The sequence below is a fragment of the Anopheles merus genome, chromosome 2R (genome assembly GCF_017562075.2).
Source record: "Anopheles merus strain MAF chromosome 2R, AmerM5.1, whole genome shotgun sequence".
NCBI lineage: Eukaryota > Metazoa > Arthropoda > Insecta > Diptera > Culicidae > Anopheles > Anopheles merus.
In genome coordinates, this window is record NC_054082.1 from 7,389,653 (window position 1) to 7,409,035 (window position 19,383).

Consider the following 19,383-nt stretch of genomic DNA (forward strand, 5'->3'; position numbering starts at 1 on the left):
AGCGGATCAGCGCTGACCAGGGACGGTGCAGGCCGCGATATGGAGAAAGTTTTGTGGCCGGGCGAGTGCCTCATTTTCCCCCAGCAACGGGAAAGCGGAAGCTTTGATGCGTAACCGTGGAAAGATAAATCAAATAATTATCGAAGGAAAGTTTTTCCCTTCGCTCAGCAGCTAAACAGCAGAGCTATCTGGGTGTGTCTGGGGTGATATAAATCGCTGATTGTAACCTTTTTGCAGCGGGATCGGACGGGGCAAAAGCCATTCCCAATCAACGCTGCTCGGTACGCGCCACGAACGAACGATAATTGGCGTGGAAAGGTTCAATACTAAAGTTTTCGTCTGAAGGATAAATATTGAAGCATGGTTTGCAACGGTTTGGTGTTTGCTGGAGAGTTGTCGAGACCGGCTTCACGAGCCTGGCCCTTTCAGAACTTACAATGATGCTTGCTACAAGCACTTCTCATCCTGTTTGCGAAGAGAAACAGCACATGACATAAGTGTACAACACAAACAAGCCAACCAACCAACACGTGCCGTTTCCTTTTAAACAGCTCCATCACAAAGTGCAACCACTCGTGAGCACACTCGAGCAGGACAGGGTTCATATGCGAACACTTCCCTGCTATAAAGAAAACTTGAACTTTACCCCCCCTCCACAACACAGACAACGCCACCAGCGCGCGCTGTACAGGGAGGAAAACAAAATTAATGGACTTTTCACCCCGGGTTCAGGAATTAAAAGTGGGTGCTGCAAAGTGTTGCTGCCCTATTGCCCCCTCTGCCACAGCAGACGATGATGCGATGGGCCCCCCTCCCCCCTAAAAAAGCCAGTGTTATCTACGACAAGCAGCATGGTTTCGACCGTCTGTCCCTGGCTCACTTGTCGCCCTCTGGTTGCTTCTCCAGAAGTTTGGTGCGCAACCATTTGCTCTCTAATTTTATATCACATCAAATTTACAAGCAAACACTCTGCGTGTCGCCCCAAGAAAACCCCTTCCAGCCCCATCCCTCAGTTACGGACGTGTTTTGGTCAACACATTTTCTCCAGCAGCTCCCATCTTCCCTGCGATCGGATGGTTTGAAGATTTGCGAGACACCAAGTTCACACAACACGAAAGTTTTGCCGTCGTTTTGTGATGTCGTGCAAAAATTAATTTAAGATTATATTCCCTACCGCTGTTAGCCGTAGGTGTCCCCCTGCCCACTGGACGGTCGGCCACTCACGTCGGTGGAGAAGGGAACGCAGCCGAGCAGACACTCTAGAACTTGGCCAGAACAAGCTTAATGGACTTCAGAGTGGTTGCAAATAGGTGTCCCCAAAGGGGGAGCCGAAGCTGTGCCGTCGGGCTGACCAACGGAGATTAAGCTGTCACACTTTGGGGGACGTCCATGTTAGGGAAAGATATCTCCACTCGTAGGGAGAGAAATGAAAATAAATGATAAACTATTTTGACTCGAAGCACATCATGTCTGCCGAATCAATAATACGTGGTAACGTTTAGCTCAGCTAGTTTGTACTTAGATACAGTTGGGCGTCAAATCTACAGGCCCAATTTACAGGCAACCAAAGCACTGGGCAACAAACACTTAGCCGAAGAGGGAAGCAATGTGATCTTAACTCGATTTGCCCAACTTAAACTCCACTCCCTCCCGCCTTCCCTGTGGCCATTACGAAACGAGCGGCGAAAACTTTGGTGGTCAATCGCGTGGTACAAAATGAAGCAAACTGTGGCTGGAGAGGAGCTACGAGGGTGCAGGGGCTGGGCAAAACTGTAACAAGCAAAAGCAGGAACTCGCCACTCGTGCAAAATGCATTACTGACAAGATAAGAGATTAAATTTAATTAATTTAATTTGGAAATTAATGCGAAAATGTTCTCCTGCGCTTAAATCAGTCTTCCCCGCCGCCCTTCCGTTCTTTGTCGTTCTGTCTCTTTCCTAGCTGTGCTTGTGCTCGTGTCTGGAATGTTCTCGATTGTTTTTTTTTTTGGTGAGACTCGAGGTTTTGTCCCATTTCCTTGTCTTTCGTTCGTTCTGGCCCTTAGCGTCAGCGTTTGTGTGTCAGCGGACCCATATAGAAACAAGAAAGAGACACTCTCTGCTGCACGGGGAGGAATGAGGAATGGGATGGGCGAAAGGAATGTTCGTCCCTGAACCTTAAGGCTGCGAGTAAAACCGTTTCGTGTTGTCGCGTTTCCATCAGGAATGTGATGGGCAGAACGAGCGAGCAAAGCGGAGAGCAGGTTGCAAGACCGGTGCGGTGAGACCAGCGACCATCATGATCAACGAGCAGAAAGTTGCCAAAAACTCGCTCAAGACCAAGCGAGGAAACTTGCTGAGAGGCAGCAAGGGAAGGAGCGGCTGGAATTTAGCGCTTAAACTTTCTCGAGCCAAACGAGAATATTTTTTACCGTGCAGCTTTTTCGCTTCTTATTTTCGCTCTGCAAGTGAATGTGTGTGTGTAAGTGATGGTTTTTTTTCCGCCGTACATGCCTCGATCGCTGAAAACTGATAAGGTGTGGTGCAAGGTGGTCAACCGGATGCAGTGTGTGTGTGCGCGCGCGTACGCTCAAACTTGCTGGCCTGCTTTATCGACAAGGAAACTTTTATCGAGCTAATCGCTTGTGAAGCATTAAAACTCTTCCCACAAATCAACCCGATGATTCCGATCGCAGCCACAGATGGATGCATCCTACCTTTCGGAAGCGGCGCAGCCAACGGGAGCCTCCGCATTTATGATTCACGGTCTAAGGGATGGAAAGTATGAGCGTGAGTTATGGCTTGGGTTCGTCGCTTGGATGGATGCAAAAGCATATATACAAATATACTTGTACTGTAAAAATGTTCACAAAAGCATAAACTGACGCTAAATTAATGGTTTTTTTTTACAAATCGCTTTCCCTTTATCTTCTGCTTACAGAGATTTTGCAACGATAGCAGCGTGCGTGTATGAAATCCTGTGAACAAGTAAGTGAAGCAGACGAGCAAGTTTTAAGCCCCTAAATGTAGGCAAACTGTAAGCATCTTAAAGACAGGCCTCGTTTCATCAGATCACTTTGCGCAAGCTGTGTTCTCGTTCCACATTTCCTTTTATTCAATTTTGTTTGCTTCCATTTCTCTGTATGCCGTAATTCATTCACCTCAGAGTAAACAGAGGATGAGTAGATGGAAGGACAGAAACAAAAACGAAAAAACAAGAGATTCCATCGTAGCGACTTAACGTCCGTATGAGTAACGATTTATCATCTCAGCCACATCGCTCGGCCTCCGGTGGTCTCGGCCCCATGCAGCCACGTGAGGAAGCCGAAATCTTAACGGCTGCTAATTGGATTATGAGATAATTACGCCTCTTCATTATCCTCTTGCCGATGCCAGCGTCAGACATTTAGCTCGCCATCGCCAGCACCGATGATGCCGGGGTGGCATAAGCTTCGGGGCGGAACGCATTTTCGTTTCCGGCACGTTACACCACCACTATTAGTAGTGATGGAGGAGGTCCTGGTCGGGCTCGTGAGTGTGTGTGTGTGCGTGTGTGAGTCTCAGTTGTGCAAAGCTAGACACACAAAAACGGAAGCAACCGCACACATGGAAAGGCAGAACAAAAAAAGCAAAAGCAAAACCACGACGCCTCATACCGTCTGGGTCGTTGAGTTTTGCAGTTAATGTTGTAACCGGAATTGGATTGGCTTCTTCATTCCCTCGTGTGCCCCTTCGCTCCGCCAGTTGTGCCGTTGTGACAAAGAAATGGTAAACAATTCTTCTTTCGGCTGCCAGCGCCAGACAAATCGAATGGCTCTGGGACATAAGGGCGAGGGCGTAAGAATGATTACCTTCCATTCGCTGTGGAGAGATCTTAGGAGGAGGGGAGAAAAAAGAAATGCGTTACTATGGTTACAAGAGGCGCACAGTATCCCACGCGTGTTGTAATGGCCCGTCGAATGCCGCCGATGTCGGGGGACAGTTTTTCGACAAACGAATGGACCACGAATGGATTGTCGTTACTGTAAGCGGCCGATGTAAGTCGGCTTAAAACCCCTGGGAAATGGGGTTTAAGTGAACCCGCTGTCGGGGCGCGTGTGTTTACAGTTTTGCTCTTGACTAAAGGCGCAAGAGTATAGCGATGTTTCGTAGAAGTAAAAATAGGATGATTGCTGTTCAGATAGGAAAAAGATAAGAAACGTCGATTTTCCGTCATTTTCCTCCGGATTTAAGCAGGCATTTATTTCACCTTTTCGGTACGATGCAGGTTCGTTACATAATCTCATCCAGTGTGGAGAGGTTGTCCGTACATTTTGTTGACACTTTAATGGGAAATCATCACGATTGGTCTGGGCAGCAGCGGTACACACATACTCGGTACGATGGCGAAAAAATGTGCTGTCGAATGGTTTCTGACAGCTGTCTTGGTGGGGGAAAAGCTATTCCCATAACTCCCCCTAAGGTTCTGTCTCTAAGTGAGACCACTCACTGTGCTGTTATGATTAGGACGGCTTTTAGGGAAGCGAAATACATTGCATATTTGTTGTAAGGGATTGATTTTTTGCCCTCTTTCGGGCCGGAACGGTGCGGGGCATAGTTTGGTTGATTTTTGTTGGCTTGCACAACCGAGCAGGACCTGCTCAGGGAATCTCTCATGTAGTGCGAATGGTTAAGTATTCTGCTCGCAGCCCGGCCACTCAGCGAGCGAGTCAGAATCGATCAAATGAATCGCAAGCAGCAGCAGCAGCGTGCATCGCTGATGCGAGAAGAATAAAACCTCACCAGCGAAAAGATTGAAATCATCGCTGTGAAGAGGACACAGCGGCGAGACAGGAAAGGGCAGGCTCGGGTGGAAAGTATCACCCAACTCCGTCAGGATATGAATACTAAAATATAAACCAAACAGATGAATCATTCATAAATGCGTGTGCATTTGACGACCGACGGGTTTGGTAGTGATGAGCAACAACACGAAAGAAAACACAGAACACTGTGCCACACTTGAAGGTCGGCTTTAGTTTGGGGCGTGAGGGAGAAAGACAGAGAGAGTTCAAAAGTAAACAGCAACAAACCGAAAAAAACGCACAACCGTCAACCATTGGGAGACGTGTGGGTTGAAGGTTTTATTGCGCTTATCCATATTCATTCTACCGCCACGCAGTCCGACAGTGTTTTTCGACGAATGGCATCCCTCGGACGGTTGGTGGAGGTGTTCGGAGCACGCCGCTCGGAAATATATGACATGATAATCCAACTAAAAACATGCATCCCCACACGGCCCAGCCGGAGATAGATCCATCAAAATCGGGGACGGTTAAAGCGCTTCATTCTTTGTGTGCACATACATTTATTTTTGATTGGCCATTTGACAGGGCGGCATGACGGATTGGTTTGATTTGCATGTTGATTTGTTGGCTGGAGGTGTGTGTGTGTGGTTGCTAAATGGGGAATGGGAGTAATAAAACGGTGTGCGTTAACGTTTAACAGGTCTTAATTTCTTTCCCAATTCTTCTAGGTTTTGGTATGTATAGGCTATGAAAGGAAAAGTGGCATTAGTCAGAATGATAAATTAAAATACTGTTTTGCCCACCAACCTGCTGTTGGAGCTAAACTCGTCCACCAACAATCAATGCAGGGCAAAATGCAATACACGAACACAAAACCACACGCACACAGATACAGCCCACGAGCGGGGCAGTATGATTTATCGGGGCCGGATTCTGTCACGAAGACATTTCCATAAAAGGAAACGAAACGGAAGAATCTTTTGTGTAACTGTAAGCTTCCTTGCTTACTTCAGTCCCTGTCCCGGTCGTGACACTGGTCGTGAGCGTCCGTAGATGGATCGGTGTAACTGACACCAAGATGATGCTATATTTGCTTAGCTCAAGTTTCTGCTGTACTGCGTCATGCGACTGCCAGGATCGGCCCAAAACCACAGTGAGCATCATGCCCCGAAGCGTCTGTTTGAAATCCTATCCCCGAACGTGCATTCCAGCTTAGCAGTGTCGTCCTGCGAGTCACAGCGAGGAACGATGCCCTGCGGCAGAGAATGGGAAAGGCAACGCTTCGGTCGGTTGGTCGCGTAACGGTAACGACTGCAAATGGGCTGCTGCTGCTGCTGCTGCTGGCAAAGGCTCGCCCGGTCATTATAGTACCATCATTTATAACATTGTTTATTTATACGATTCCGTCCGTTTGTCCGTGACTAATGTAGTGCGCGTCACGGTCGTCCTCGTGCAGGCGAGTGAGGGGATTTGGCGGACACATTCCCTCGGGATTTCTTGGGACGCTACTGGTCGGGCGAGGTGCGACTGCTAGGACAAAAGGACACGAATCCTTCCACTTATTTCCGGCATGTTTCCGCTCACTGTCAGTTGGTTGCTGTCAACGCGGGCGGAGTGCAGTAACGGAGTAATTCAATATTGTTTTCGTGTGCTCCCCGTTGCACAGTGGCCCCCGGCATGTGTGATGAGCAGACACACAAACACACACACACACACACACTTACATGCCAATGACGAATAGAGATGAATGCTAGCTCGTTACCAAGAACGGAGTCGTTCGCAGTGACCGCGAAAAGTGATCCCGGGCGGAGGAAATTCGGGCGAGTCCGGTTCGAGCGAAAAACAAATCTCATCCCTTTACCCCACGGGCACTTTGCCGTCTTCTGTTGGCACCCAGTAGCCGGAAAACGCCCCGAGACAGAGAAAAACAATCGCACAAGGATGGCGCGCAGGGAAAAAAACACAGTGCAAAAATATGAATAATAAAGCGAAAACATCTGAAACAAGAGTAAACCGAACGTTTGAACATAAATAAAAATACGGGACCGGAAAGCAACCACTAATTGGCAATTCGCCTGCGGTTGAATGGAGCCAACATCCCGGTTTCCCACTCCCTCCACTCCCTCCCGCTCCATCGTACCTCATTTCCCGCGGGTCGCAGTCGTGAAGTTTATGTCCATTTTGCCCGACTCGCCTCTTCGCTCCTCGGGTTGTGTCGCTGTGGCTCCAATTGCTGACAGTGACGGTGACTGCGAGCAGGCGAATTTTATCCTGAGTAAACAGAATCCCTACAATGGAGGCTAGGAAAATAGTTTCCCCCTTCCCGCCGAAACCGCTCGTCGCTCGCCGGCTGAGCCATGCTCGCTGGATGGTGAACCATAGTAGCCATGGTTTTGCTGAATCTGCCATCGCAACCATCGTCAAGGGAGTGTTTGTGCTTGGGTGCTGGGGTGGGAGTAAACGGGAGAAAAAGGCCATGGGGAAGCCTCCTCCGTTTCACCACACATTCTCAGAATGCGAAGGATGCAACGAAAACCATACGGAGACGGGCCGGGCATGTTCGTTTCTGCAGGGTTTGTGCGATGGAGGCGCCCGGTCGCTTTCAGGCTGCTGCTGTAATAGTGGGAGGTTTTGGACAGGCACCGAGGGTATCATTTGCTTCGAATGGTCTGTCGTTGTCATATCTTTTATTTCATTGGGCATCAGCGTCTTTACTGTTTGTGATTTCATTCCGTTCGGAGTTCGGAGTCTTTTCACCCTTCGCTTCCCTTCCTTTTGCTCTCTTCCGTCGCTGCCATGCCTTTTGGACGCGCATTTGCCAATTTGCGTGGTAAACGAACGTCGCCGTTATACGCGAAGACTGATTTCTATCTTGGTGCTTGTAGTTGTGCTTTGCTGTTTGATTTGTGAGCTCTAGCTTTGCTAGCACGGCGAGCAATCGTTTTGTTCTTGAGTTACTTTGTTTGTGTTTTTCCACAAAAAAGTCTAATTTTTCAGCTAAATTAATCAGCGACCACACAGCTACTAATCCACATGGAGATAATTATGTTCGATTCAGCATGCGAATGATGTGTTGCATTTCAGTTTGCTGATGATTTTAGTAGAATGTGTTTTCTAAATCCAATTATATTCTAGACATTTCTATAAAGCAAAGGATTTAATCATCCTTTCCAAAAGCGTTTCCATTCAACCGATGCTGTTTCAGCCATTTGAAGGATTTCCCTGAATGCTTACCACCTTCGACCGAACCTGTCTGTGGATGAATCTATTTTGAGCGTCACCATGGTAAATCGACACATTTGTTTGAAGTTCACGACCGCTTCTATACAAAACCACTTGTGCCAAGAACGGAAACACTTTGCACTAAGAGCGTTTTGCTTGAACTCCTTCACAGTGAAGCAGCCTTATTTCGTTTAACCTTTTTTCTTGGAAGTAAATGCAATAACTTTAGTAAATGCATTTTCTTTCCTGTGAAATTTGAAGTAAAAGTTTCTCTATCATTTAACACCTTTCACTGCAGCAGCTAGCACGTTAGCACGCCTTTTCAACACCTTGCAGAATGTTCGGTCAATCTTCTAGGGAAGGTTTTACATACCGCGAGTGGATTTTCCTTCCTCGTTTCTTTACCTTTTTCGATGCATTCTGTGATATTTTTTTTGTGTTGCATTCCTTGGGCCAAAGGTCTGCTGGGAGTTGGCAGATGATTTTGCATGATACATTATACATTCCAGCTTACGGAGCTCTGCCAATGAAAGTAGGGGTCGAGTTGAAATCTAAATTTCAATCTTTTCTTCAACAATGCCAACCTCACCTTCACTTCGCAAGCGGCTCTGTTGAGATGCAGAAACTCGATGAAATGAAGTTTTCAACAGTACAGTCTGAGAATGGACGTCAAAGTGCATCTGCTTTCCATTTGATTTGGTTTATTTTTTCCACGAAGGACAACGCTCAGCTAGCTGGATAAAATTATCGTTATTGTTGAAAAAGGTTATTAATTTTATGACTGTGAGGTTTAATTTTGATATGTCTTTTTTAAAAGAAACATTTTTTAAACAAGCTTAGTTATATCTTTTCCAAAAAAAACTTTAGATTATTCTAGTTCATTCCACGAAAAGCAACTCCTCGTTTTGCAGAAAGCTTTCTTTTGGGAAAGTAGAGCAGCAAAATTTGCTTGGATTTAAACTTTTTAATGCCCTTACAAAAAACACAGCTTAGCCAAGGGGCCCTTCCCGCTGGGAAGATGAGAAGGGTGTTGTTTTTTTTCCAATTTTTTGCTTTGCAGCAACTCACCAGCAGTCCACACCTGGGCAAATGGTGCTACTTTGTGACACTTTTTACGCGGTTTCGTGGATTAAATCGCACACTCTGTCCTGCCGGCCGCAACATGCAGGCGGCGGATAGGCTGTGGCGTGATTACGGAAATTTGATCCTCTTTCAACCGCGATCCGCAAGAGCCGGAAGAAACCCGCTGTGCCCATTCTCCCGCGGCGCATGAAGAAGGAAGAGACCAGCACGACCGGGACTCGAGCGGAAGCACGACGGTGTATCATTATCATTCGCCACCGGCACCGGTGGTAACGATTTCAGGAGCTACGCCTGCCGTTTGCAGCATGCCCTTGTGCAATGCAGCTCCCAGTTTTTTTTTCTTTTGGCTGGTCGAATGGTTGTGGTGGCTGTTATACCCCCTCCGGAGGGCAAATGCTTGCTGCCCGGTCTGTGTTGGGTTTGCCCTTGCGCGCGTCGGGAGAGATGGGTGTGCCTTACCTTCTTTCACATTCTTTTTGGCACGAGCAGTGATGCGACGGCCTGGGCAGGATCGAGATTTGAGGTTTCGTTTGAGGCGTCGTGGAATTTACGAGCTTCGTTGCCATTTCGACTCGGAAAGCTCGGATCGGATGAGCCGGGCGACGGGGCGCTAAACGTAATCGAGAAGTTTTGTGCAACGGCTGGGCTCGGGGGCACCTGTGGATGGTCGGAAATCGAATAAGTTTCAGTTTACAAACGGCCGCGAGCTGTTCCCGTCCCGCTTTTGTTATGCCAACTTTGGGCAGCGGTTATTTATGCACATTAAAGCACCGTCATCAAACACCCTGGATGATGTGGATTAAAGCCATTTAGTTTGAACAATTGCAGCCAAAGCTGTGTTTTCTTACGGCATATTTGTATCGTTGCCTTTTGCTCCACTCATGCCGCAATGAATCTCAATTTGCAATGGGGTTTATTTTACTAGAGCAATATTCATTCCACGAGAATCTGCTTCATACAGTATCGGTTTTGAATTGTTTCCTGACAGATTCCACTCATGCTTCCCACTGCTGAGCGGCGGTGAGCCGTGAACTGTATTGCTGCGTTTGCTGTTCCAGCCCCATTATTTCTGCACCATTTGAATCCACACAGCTAAGTAATCAATTTAAATTCTTCAAATTAGCAAACGTGTAACCCATTGCATCTATGCAAACAATTCATATCAATTACGGAAGCCCTTGGCGCGTGCAGCAAAGGCAAAACACACCGAGTGCAAAGCTCTCGGTACCTCCCGGGGAAGCTTCCCCGGTTACCACTACCGGTGACTGGCTACAGTGGTTCTGACCTTTTGCATCCATACATGAGCTGCAAATTTACAGCCACTCACACACAATCACACACACACACGTGATCACGCTGCAGCATGTGGCGAAGCAGCGGGATAGCTAGCAAGCGGACCAATCCGGAGCCGGCATGGAAAGTGGATCACATCGCAACATGTGATCCGTGCCCGAGTGTCGGGCTTTATCCTGCCGCCCGTAGCCATTGGGTCCGTTTTGTGATGCCAAAGCCATTTGAAGCCGATGCACTGCACTGCATCACTGGGTGGTGGCCGGCTCGCACGGCGATGTGTGTGTGTGGGAAGTGTACGTTGCTAACGGATTAATTTAAATATTTTCATTCAATATGGTATTGGAATTCATTTGCTGAAATGCTGGCCCCAACCGACCGGCTTCCGCTCACCCTCCACCGAGTGCAGTCACTGTGCGCTTGGAGTGCCCGTAACAAGGGCTTGTATTTATCGGGTTTGTTGAGCTGGTAGTGGTACCAAAAAAAAAAAAAAAAACATTCCTTCACTCTTGGTTGCCCTTTTGGGTGGGAGAACGGCTCCCAGCAGACCGGGCTAACAAATGGCTAATGGTCACACAATGGAGCGGCAAAAGGGTGTGGCCGCTGGTTTAGACATGTGTGCGAAAGCGGGGCAGCAACACAACAGCGCCAGGAAATTGTTTACACCGATCAAAACCCCTTCGGGAGCTTCGGGTGGAAAATGAAAAATCTTTCTCCAAGTGGCCTGTAAAAGCTGTTTCCGTGTTTGGAAAGTTTTCGCAAAAGGGCATCAAGAGGTGTTTTTATTGTTTGGCGGTGGGATGGATGGAGATTGGCGCCTGCACGTGAAGACAAATGATTGGTAAACGTTGCCTGGCCGGCGACGGGGAGGGAAATGGTGCAATTTATCTACGGAATGTACTGGCTATGCTTGGTTTAGCAGTCCGTTTCAGTGCATCAAGCCGTTGGGGTGTTTGGTGCATGAAAAGGAAATAAAAGAGTTTTTTTTTTGGACTCGTGACCTAGTGTAATGAATTCAATGTGACCTAACATCTTGACGTTCTATTGATAATTATTTATATACTATTGGATCGAAAAAGAATAGTATTATATTATGCTCAGCTGCAGTAAGTAGACATGGTATTCTTAAAATTAAACGAAAGTATAGATATAATTATTTTCCATGGCATGGTGATTGATTTATATATCATTTGCTGGGAGTTGATGTTTGTCTTAAGGTTGCTGTAGTGCCAGATTATAAATAATAAAGTTGTATTGAGTAAAGAGCATTCTACTTTCTGGATGATATATTAAAGCTCTCCAGTATGCCTTCCACAAAGTCATATTAACTCTCTATCCTTCCCACCATCAATCAGCAACCAGCCACGGTTGTGTGGTTAAGTTATTTGGCCTGCTGAAACCACTCAACAAGCCTTCTCGCAACGGCCTGCCGTTGAGGTCAAATTATTGAGGAAATTTAATCGAAATCATACCCCACCATACACCATGCTCCCCAACCAGCCCGAGCATATTAACTGTCAGTGTCAGAAATTAATGTTACATACTTAACCCCCCTCCGCAATGAAAGTGTAGGCAACGTGTAGCAATGGCAACCACTTTCTTCGAGCTGTCGAGAAAGTTGCTGTAGGTAGGTGCTATTCCAGCTACAGAAAAATGCGTCTTCCCTCTTGTAGCTACTTTGCTACGCCCTCTTAGCGCAGGCTGTAGAAGATTGCGGCAAAAGAAAAGCAATTTCTGGTGGAATGTTTGTTGCAGGGTTGTACGATGGCGTTACAATAATTGCGTCCATGCACCGTCGAACATTGTCGGTTTGCTACCGAAGGGCTGGGTTTACTGGTTGGCTAAAGAAAAGGACACGGCGAAATGTGCAATTTACAAGTGCATTCCGAGGCACGGTGGGCTCTTTGCAAAATGAGAGTGTTTTTCTGCCAAATCTCATAACTTCCGAGCGAAACGAAATGAGGCAACATGGCCAGGTGTCAAAGGAAAGCTGACAGAGCACGGTACGGATAATGGACAGATCGTGCAGCCGGAAAGACAACCGGCAAAAGTGTACGAGAATAGACAGGACGTTCAGGGTTGGTAAGCCAGCGGATTGGCGGTGGCTTCTTCCTTAACAGGTGCAACCCCGGTAGGTGCTTCAGGCTGTGTCCCGTAACATCGGCGACATCAAACCGTCACCACAATGCGTCTTCAGCGGTCCCCGGCACTTGAGGGAGCCGTTCTTCTTCTATCAAATCAACCATCCAGAAACAAATGGCTGGTCCCGGGCTACAATGTACATCACCTCCAACACAGCAACACAACTTTAATGGAATGGGAGGGGGGGGGGGGAGGGAAGAAAAACATTTTCCACTTCACTCAGCGTGCAACATTTTCTCGCTCACATTTGTTGTGCTGTGGGGCATTTTTTTATGTGTTCCAACGCTTCCCAGCCCCGTTATAGTGCCCCGTTACAGAGTGCGGGGGCAGCCATTTTCCACGCCGTGCACGGTCGTCCCGGGCCGGTTTAGGTCGTGAAGGTTCCGGTACGGGGTCCTTGCCGAGCCACTAATGTTGATGATCCTGCAAATGTTTCGTTATAAACGCGGGTGCGGACAGTGAAAAGGTAGCAAATGGACTGAGGCGAGCAATGAAGTGAGCAGCCCTAGCAGCAGTCCCAATGCCACCACTATCAAACAAACGTATTGCCACGCGGTAACGTGGGTCAAATGCCACGGGCGGGCAAAGCCGGTGGAGGTGAAGCCATCCAAGGGAACGCATAAACGAACAACGGAACGAACGGAGCAACAGACAAAAAAGGTAATGTCGAAAGTCAGCAGCAAAGATGGAAAAATATAAGTAGAAAGCAACAGTAGGAAACATAACAGCGAGCAGCCACCGTGTAACGCCTTACTGCCTGGGTGGCATTGTTGTGGCGGATTTTTCGGTTCAGTAGATCGCGGTGTACGCGGTGTAAGTCGCCTCTGTGTGTATGTGTTTATGAAGCGAGAAGGAGAGAGCAAAGTAAGAAGAAATAAAACAACAGTGGGTGGAAATGGTTGTGGTAGGAAAATGGCACTAACTCGATGGACGTTTGGTGGAAACGGTGCGGCAGATTTGGGCTTTGGTGGTCGGCAGTGGTAGCGGGCCAAATTCTGTTCCGGCAGAGCCCTATTTCCTCGGAGAAGGTCAACCCCTGGTAGCGGGACGGCACAGTAAGCAGCCGAGAGGCAAAAACCGAAACGGGTGGAAAACAATTTGTCGTGTGTGGTATAAATTTTAAAGATTTATCTTCATTCCCAGACAAAACACAAACCCGGGCACTGGGCTGCGAAGCGGGGCGGTTTGGACGGGGCCAGTAGTTTAGTGGCTCGGTGAAGCCTCAGGATATATTTGCTGTACAATAATGGAAAAGAATCGTTTTCATTGCGGGTGTGTGAGTGTGTTTGTGTGTGCGGGTGCGCAAGCCGTGAATGCAAGAACCATTGTGCGACAACCAGAAATGGCGAAAAGATGCTGTTCGATGTGTGCGCATCCTTTTACCTACTGCAACTCGGCAAACGGGCAAATTCAGCAAAAGTTCACCACTTTACGGGTGGATTCCAAAATAAGTGACACACTCCTGTGGCAGTGCCGGGTAGCTGGGTAGAGCACGACAGGAGGTAAGAGACGACAAAAATCCCAAATTGATCGTTTGCAATCCTCGCCGGATGTACTAATGCCAATAAATATGGGTCAGCTAAAAAATACACTCCCAAACACACAGAGAGTTATCGTGCTTTCGGAGCATGGAAGCTTTGGAGTTGAAGGAAAGCATAAAGAAAGAAACACATTCCGGTGTGCATTCGCAGTGGGAAGAACAAGGACAATAAAAAAATGCATAAACCTGATGCTTTATTGTGCTGGTAGAGAGGTTGATGCGAAGTTAAGATCGACTAGGTAAAAGCTTCTATCTGGGGAAGGTTTAATGGACAGTATAAGACAATTCGCTTTTGTTCGCTCTCAGCATTATCTCAATGTTATTATGTGCTGAGTGCTTCTTGCATTGAAATGGTTTTGGTATTCACTGGATCCTTCATAGAACTACTCTGTAAGCTAAAATCCAATATGATTTCATTTGTATTACTGGATATTTAATTTAAGAATTCCATTTTCAATAACTCACTTCTAATTCCCTAGTGACTTCCAATTTCCAACTTGAATTAAGATATCTGATGTAGTGTAGAACGTTTTGCCTACAAAAAAGGTGGAATTTTTTCGTTAGTTTTATTCGTTCATTTACACCTTACCCGTTTTTACGAGACGAACGCATGCATTGTTACACTTATCTGCGTGCATCGCATCACACCTCTAGCAAAAAGATTCTGCCGTGCGCCCTCCCTCAGCGTTTACGAGCCAAGCGTTTTTCACCACTTTTCATTCCATTGCCATAAAATCGTTAAACAACCCGTAACGAACCGTTTTAACACATCCTTCTTCATTTTCCGATGCAACGAAGATGGCTGGAGTCTTTTTTGTGTGTGTATGTGTGTGTGTGTGCGCTCCATCTTTTCCCGTCCACCATCAAGTGGTGCTCTATTGCCGGCTATAGCTATGATACAAGAAATGGCTACACACTGCTCGAGGACATTCACGGCTGTGCGCGCCGGTATCGAAATCCTATAAAGATCAAATAAATGTCTCTCTCTCCTGATAAGTGACTACGTGAGTGGAGCTGTATCGTTTGCCGCTGCTACAAACCCGAACACATACATCGAACACACAAGGCGACAACGACCAGCATCGCTAGCATCATCACGAACAGCTCGGCTGGGGGCGAGTATCGTGTAGAACAGCGGGCCAAAAAGGCGCCATAATGTGTAACGGAGTGCAGCCGGGGACGATCGACGAGCATGCTGCCTGCACGCGGGTCTCCGGATGTTCGGAAGTGTTGCCAAAACCATTATCATCTCGTATCATCGGATCGAGCCGGTTCGGTTGCGTTTGGCAAGATGGCGCGCACCAACATTACATACTCGCGCGCACACACACACAGACCCACAGCAACAGAACAGATAGCAGGAATCGATAATGGCTTTATTACATTTTCTACAGCTCTACACGGCCGAGGCGGAAACGGAATTTTTATTGCCACCTTCATTGAGGTATAACAAAAAAGCACTCACACACACACACACTCGCTGGTGACGTGCGGTGGTTGGCTGTCGGCGAGCGCGATATGTTGCACGTTCTGCACATGATCGCGTGAAGATTGTGATGAGTGAGCACAGGCCGTCCCCGGGAGCATCGGCAGTAAAACTAGTTATCGTCTGATTAAATCTGGCAAAGAATGAGCGCGCAAGCGTTGCGGCTCGTACATCGGATAGAACGCGCAAAACTGATTAAGTGGGAGCCTTAAACTTGTGCGCCCAAGCAGTGCCACGGCACGGTTGAGATGCATCGGGGAAGGTGTGTGCCGCGCGAGATCGTACCCTCGAGGGTTGTCACGGATTTCGATTCCGGATCGAAGATGATACGGGACCCGGGAGGCATCGAGCTGTTGTAGCGATGATGGCTTTCGCGGCATTTGCAGATTGCACCCATACTACCAGAAAGCGAGGCTCAAGGATGAACTGTAGGTTCGCGAATGCGTTGAAATTGGGTCGGGAATTGGTTTAGTGCACGTTTGTTGAAAAGGATACACTAATGCACAGAAAAAATACAATATTTTGGGAAATCCAAAACCATTCCAAAGCTCCAATAATCTAAATACATAATACTGCTTACTCAGCGTGTAGAGATTGATCGTTTTTTTGTAGGAAAAAATCCATTTCACATTGGATTGGATTGTTAGAATTACACGTTTCTGTGCTTGTGTTTGAGTGAAGCAAATAAATAACTCTTTGCGATCCTTTGCTATACTGTACAGACAATCATTGTAGATACCGTGGGCCCCGGACACAGATTGATTGACCCGAGTAGATGTGTGTTATGATTTCACAAGCAAACTAATAAAATCAGGATTCTATTGAGACACGAATGGGTGGTGAATTCAAATTTCACCATACACAACCAATGCAAACAATAGGAACCAAACTAATTCCATTCTTTTTCTCTTATCCCTTTCGAACCGGGCCCGGCTCCATCCTACACTTAGACCTTAGAGTGAACCACTTGAGCAAACACGGGAGCATACCGCCGGCATACTCGGGCAGACTGATAAAGTTGCCCTTTGTCCGGTAGAATTTGTTCGGCGGAGATCATTGTTGTACTCATTCTACCATCACGCCCGTACGTGTTTGGCATACAAATTCGGTGTCTTGCAGGCCGGAGCAATATGCCGGTACAGGGTAAGAAGTTGTACAGTCGTCTCGGGCCGAAGACGGCAACCTCACCACTCCTAAGGGTTGAAGCCCTGAGACGCAGAGACTGTAGCGCTGAGCGGAGGAGACACAATTACAACGGATTCATTTTCGGTGGACAGTGCGGCGAACAGGCGGGCAGGGCACGAGGTGCACTTTGGTCAGTCGAGCTGGAAAATCAACCTGCCACAATGGGGCAATTTAGGCCGTTGCCAGCCCGGTGGGGCAGGATCTCAAGAATCACTAACAATGTTTCTTACGTACGTGAGCAAAAGGTGACGCAAAGGGACGAAAACTTTTCGCAATGTAATGGACCCGCTTACCACGCGCGCCCACCGCCCTACCCCTTTACTCTACTCCACCGAGTGCAAACCGTTTTACGGCTAGGCGGACGGGGGATGGGGCCTAGTTTGAAGTTTGCGTTTGGTTTATTTGCCCCTCGAAACCGATCGATCTGCGATGTGATCGGAATATTAGATGCGGTCTAATACCCGTGGCTCTGTACTGCCACACTTCCACAGCAGGCAGGGCAATGCAATCGAACCTAAAAAAACCTTTCCCTCAATATGTCAAATGGAATTAGGCTTCGGCATTAGTTTACCACTGTCCGGCGTACGGGTACGTGCCGCAAGCCCGGCAATCCGAAATTGGAAAGTTTTTGTTTGCCATAGTAATGCCAAGATTAGAAGTTGTTGTTGTCGTTCGGTTGTCGCTTCGCCATAAATCCTGACGATATCGGCATCGCCATAATCTGGCCCGGAGCGCTGTTTGGCTGTTTGACTTGTACTTTTTGCGCAACTCGTTTCACGGGGTTTCATCGTAAGTTGTGCGCTCGGTTCTAGAAAATGATAAACATTGCATTATAGAGATGTTAGGAATGTTGTAGCGATAGTTAACATGTTTTATGTTCCACTTAATATCTCTCATATCCTAGCATCGGCGTGTTTGTTTTTCCCCGGAAGCCGCGCTCTTCCGTTCGCAGTGCGCTACAATAGACGCGACTATCGTGTCACGGACAGCGGATAGTGATATGCAAAAATGAAGTCATAAACTGGGGGACACAGACACACACATATACGACGATAAAGCGGTGTGGGATTCCTAGTCTGGTGTATTTGCTGGTATAAACTGTAAATGGCACAATGGTGTAGCTCCAATGGTGGTGGCCCCACTCCAACGGCAAGACAAAAACGCCAAGCATTTTATACTATCTTGGAAACCACAGTCGCCCTGATCACCACGGGGAAAAGGATGCAGCGAAAAATCAAAAACACCAAGGTTGTAAATGGATACACAAAAAACAACTATGGCCAGCTGAAATATAGCACCACATACAGAGAGACCGTGGCAGGCCTGGGAACACCCGATGAGGAATGGGACTGGACTGGCTGCATTCACACCGGGAGGTTCCGCTGCTCCCGCTGGGGGGCTGCCGCCCAGTGTACAGTGCAGATTCATACACCCGTGCAAACGACTCCGATCTCGTGAGCCCCTTTTGCGTTTCGCTTCACGTGGTCCTAGAGACTGCTTGGGGTTGTTGGGGGGTTGTCTATGACTCACCAAAGACTGCATTTAATATTTAGTCCAAAAGGCTGGAATGACCAAAAAAAAAAAAACTGTCATCATCGTGTGCATAAAATCCGCATCATAATTCGAAATTGAGGCGTTCGACTGCTGGGCACCAGTTCGTTTTATTTTGTCGCAGCTCCCGGTGGCGTCTTTCGGGACGCCAATCGGGTGCAATTATTTTTTGTTTAACACCGTTCCGTGTCTGTGGCGAAGCAGCAGCACTCCCCGTATGCAAATACGCAAGTACGCGGCTGCAGTAGATGCTGGATTTGGGCCGGGTCTTGTGCGCACTGTTGGCGTGTTATTTATAGCTGTCACTGGAAATAAGTTACATCCTTGCCGCAAAAAAAAAAAAAAAAACACAAACCGGCAACAAGGTCAAAACCGGAAGCAATGCGTCATTTACTGTGTGGCCAGTAGGTTTGATCGTTTAGGTCAGCGGAGGGTTGAACCAAGTAAGATTGTTTTGTAGTGTAAATGCTTTTCATTTTAATATCTTCCATTGATCAACATAGATCACACACTGCAGCTTTAATACAGCTCAATGATCTCTACCACATTGAACGTTGTTGTATGCTGGTTAGTTGTGTGCTATTTGTATGTGTACATTAATTGTACTTCTGCTTCCATTATTACTTTATAGAGTTTAAAGGGTAAATACATACGTTATCTATTCTATTTAAAGATTCTAACACAGCCAAATTTAGAAGGCTCTATACACACAGCTTGCTGAAATTTGTCAAACCCAGTTCTGGCGCTCACTTTACGTAACATTCACGCTAAAGTCCTGAGCGACAAGCTTCGTTTATGCTTTGCTTGTCCCAAACAGCTCCACCAGCAGGTACCGGAGTAAATGAGTTTAAACTCGTGCCATCCTTGCTCCTTTGATCAATGTTCGCAAGGTGACCTTTCAACCGTAAGCAACTCAACCCGGCTCCAGCACCGTCGAATGAAGGAACTGATTGGCCCTTATCCCATACCTCAGTCGGTCGCTTATGCTCATCTCATCAACTACTTCAACATTGCACGTTCCTTTACATCGCCCGCCTTCTTCAAGTCTCTATTTAGTGCTTTAAAAGCAACGCTACTCTAAATAGCTGTGGTGCTGGTACTGTTCGAGCTGGTGGCAGA

General features: G+C 47.3%; 1 protein-coding gene across 4 annotated transcripts in view; it reads left to right on the forward strand.

Moving 5' to 3' along the window:
• Positions 1–19,383, forward strand: part of LOC121588621 — a 179,063-nt gene that overhangs the window by 106,463 nt on the left and 53,217 nt on the right. For 3 of the 4 annotated variants that reach the window (XM_041906745.1, XM_041906748.1, XM_041906746.1), the window contains exon 4: positions 2,920–2,966. The exons of the other annotated variant lie outside the window; for it this stretch is intronic. The gene's annotated coding sequence lies outside the window, so the exon portion shown is untranslated. The remainder of the gene's footprint in view (positions 1–2,919; positions 2,967–19,383) is intronic. 4 annotated transcript variants of the gene reach the window in all.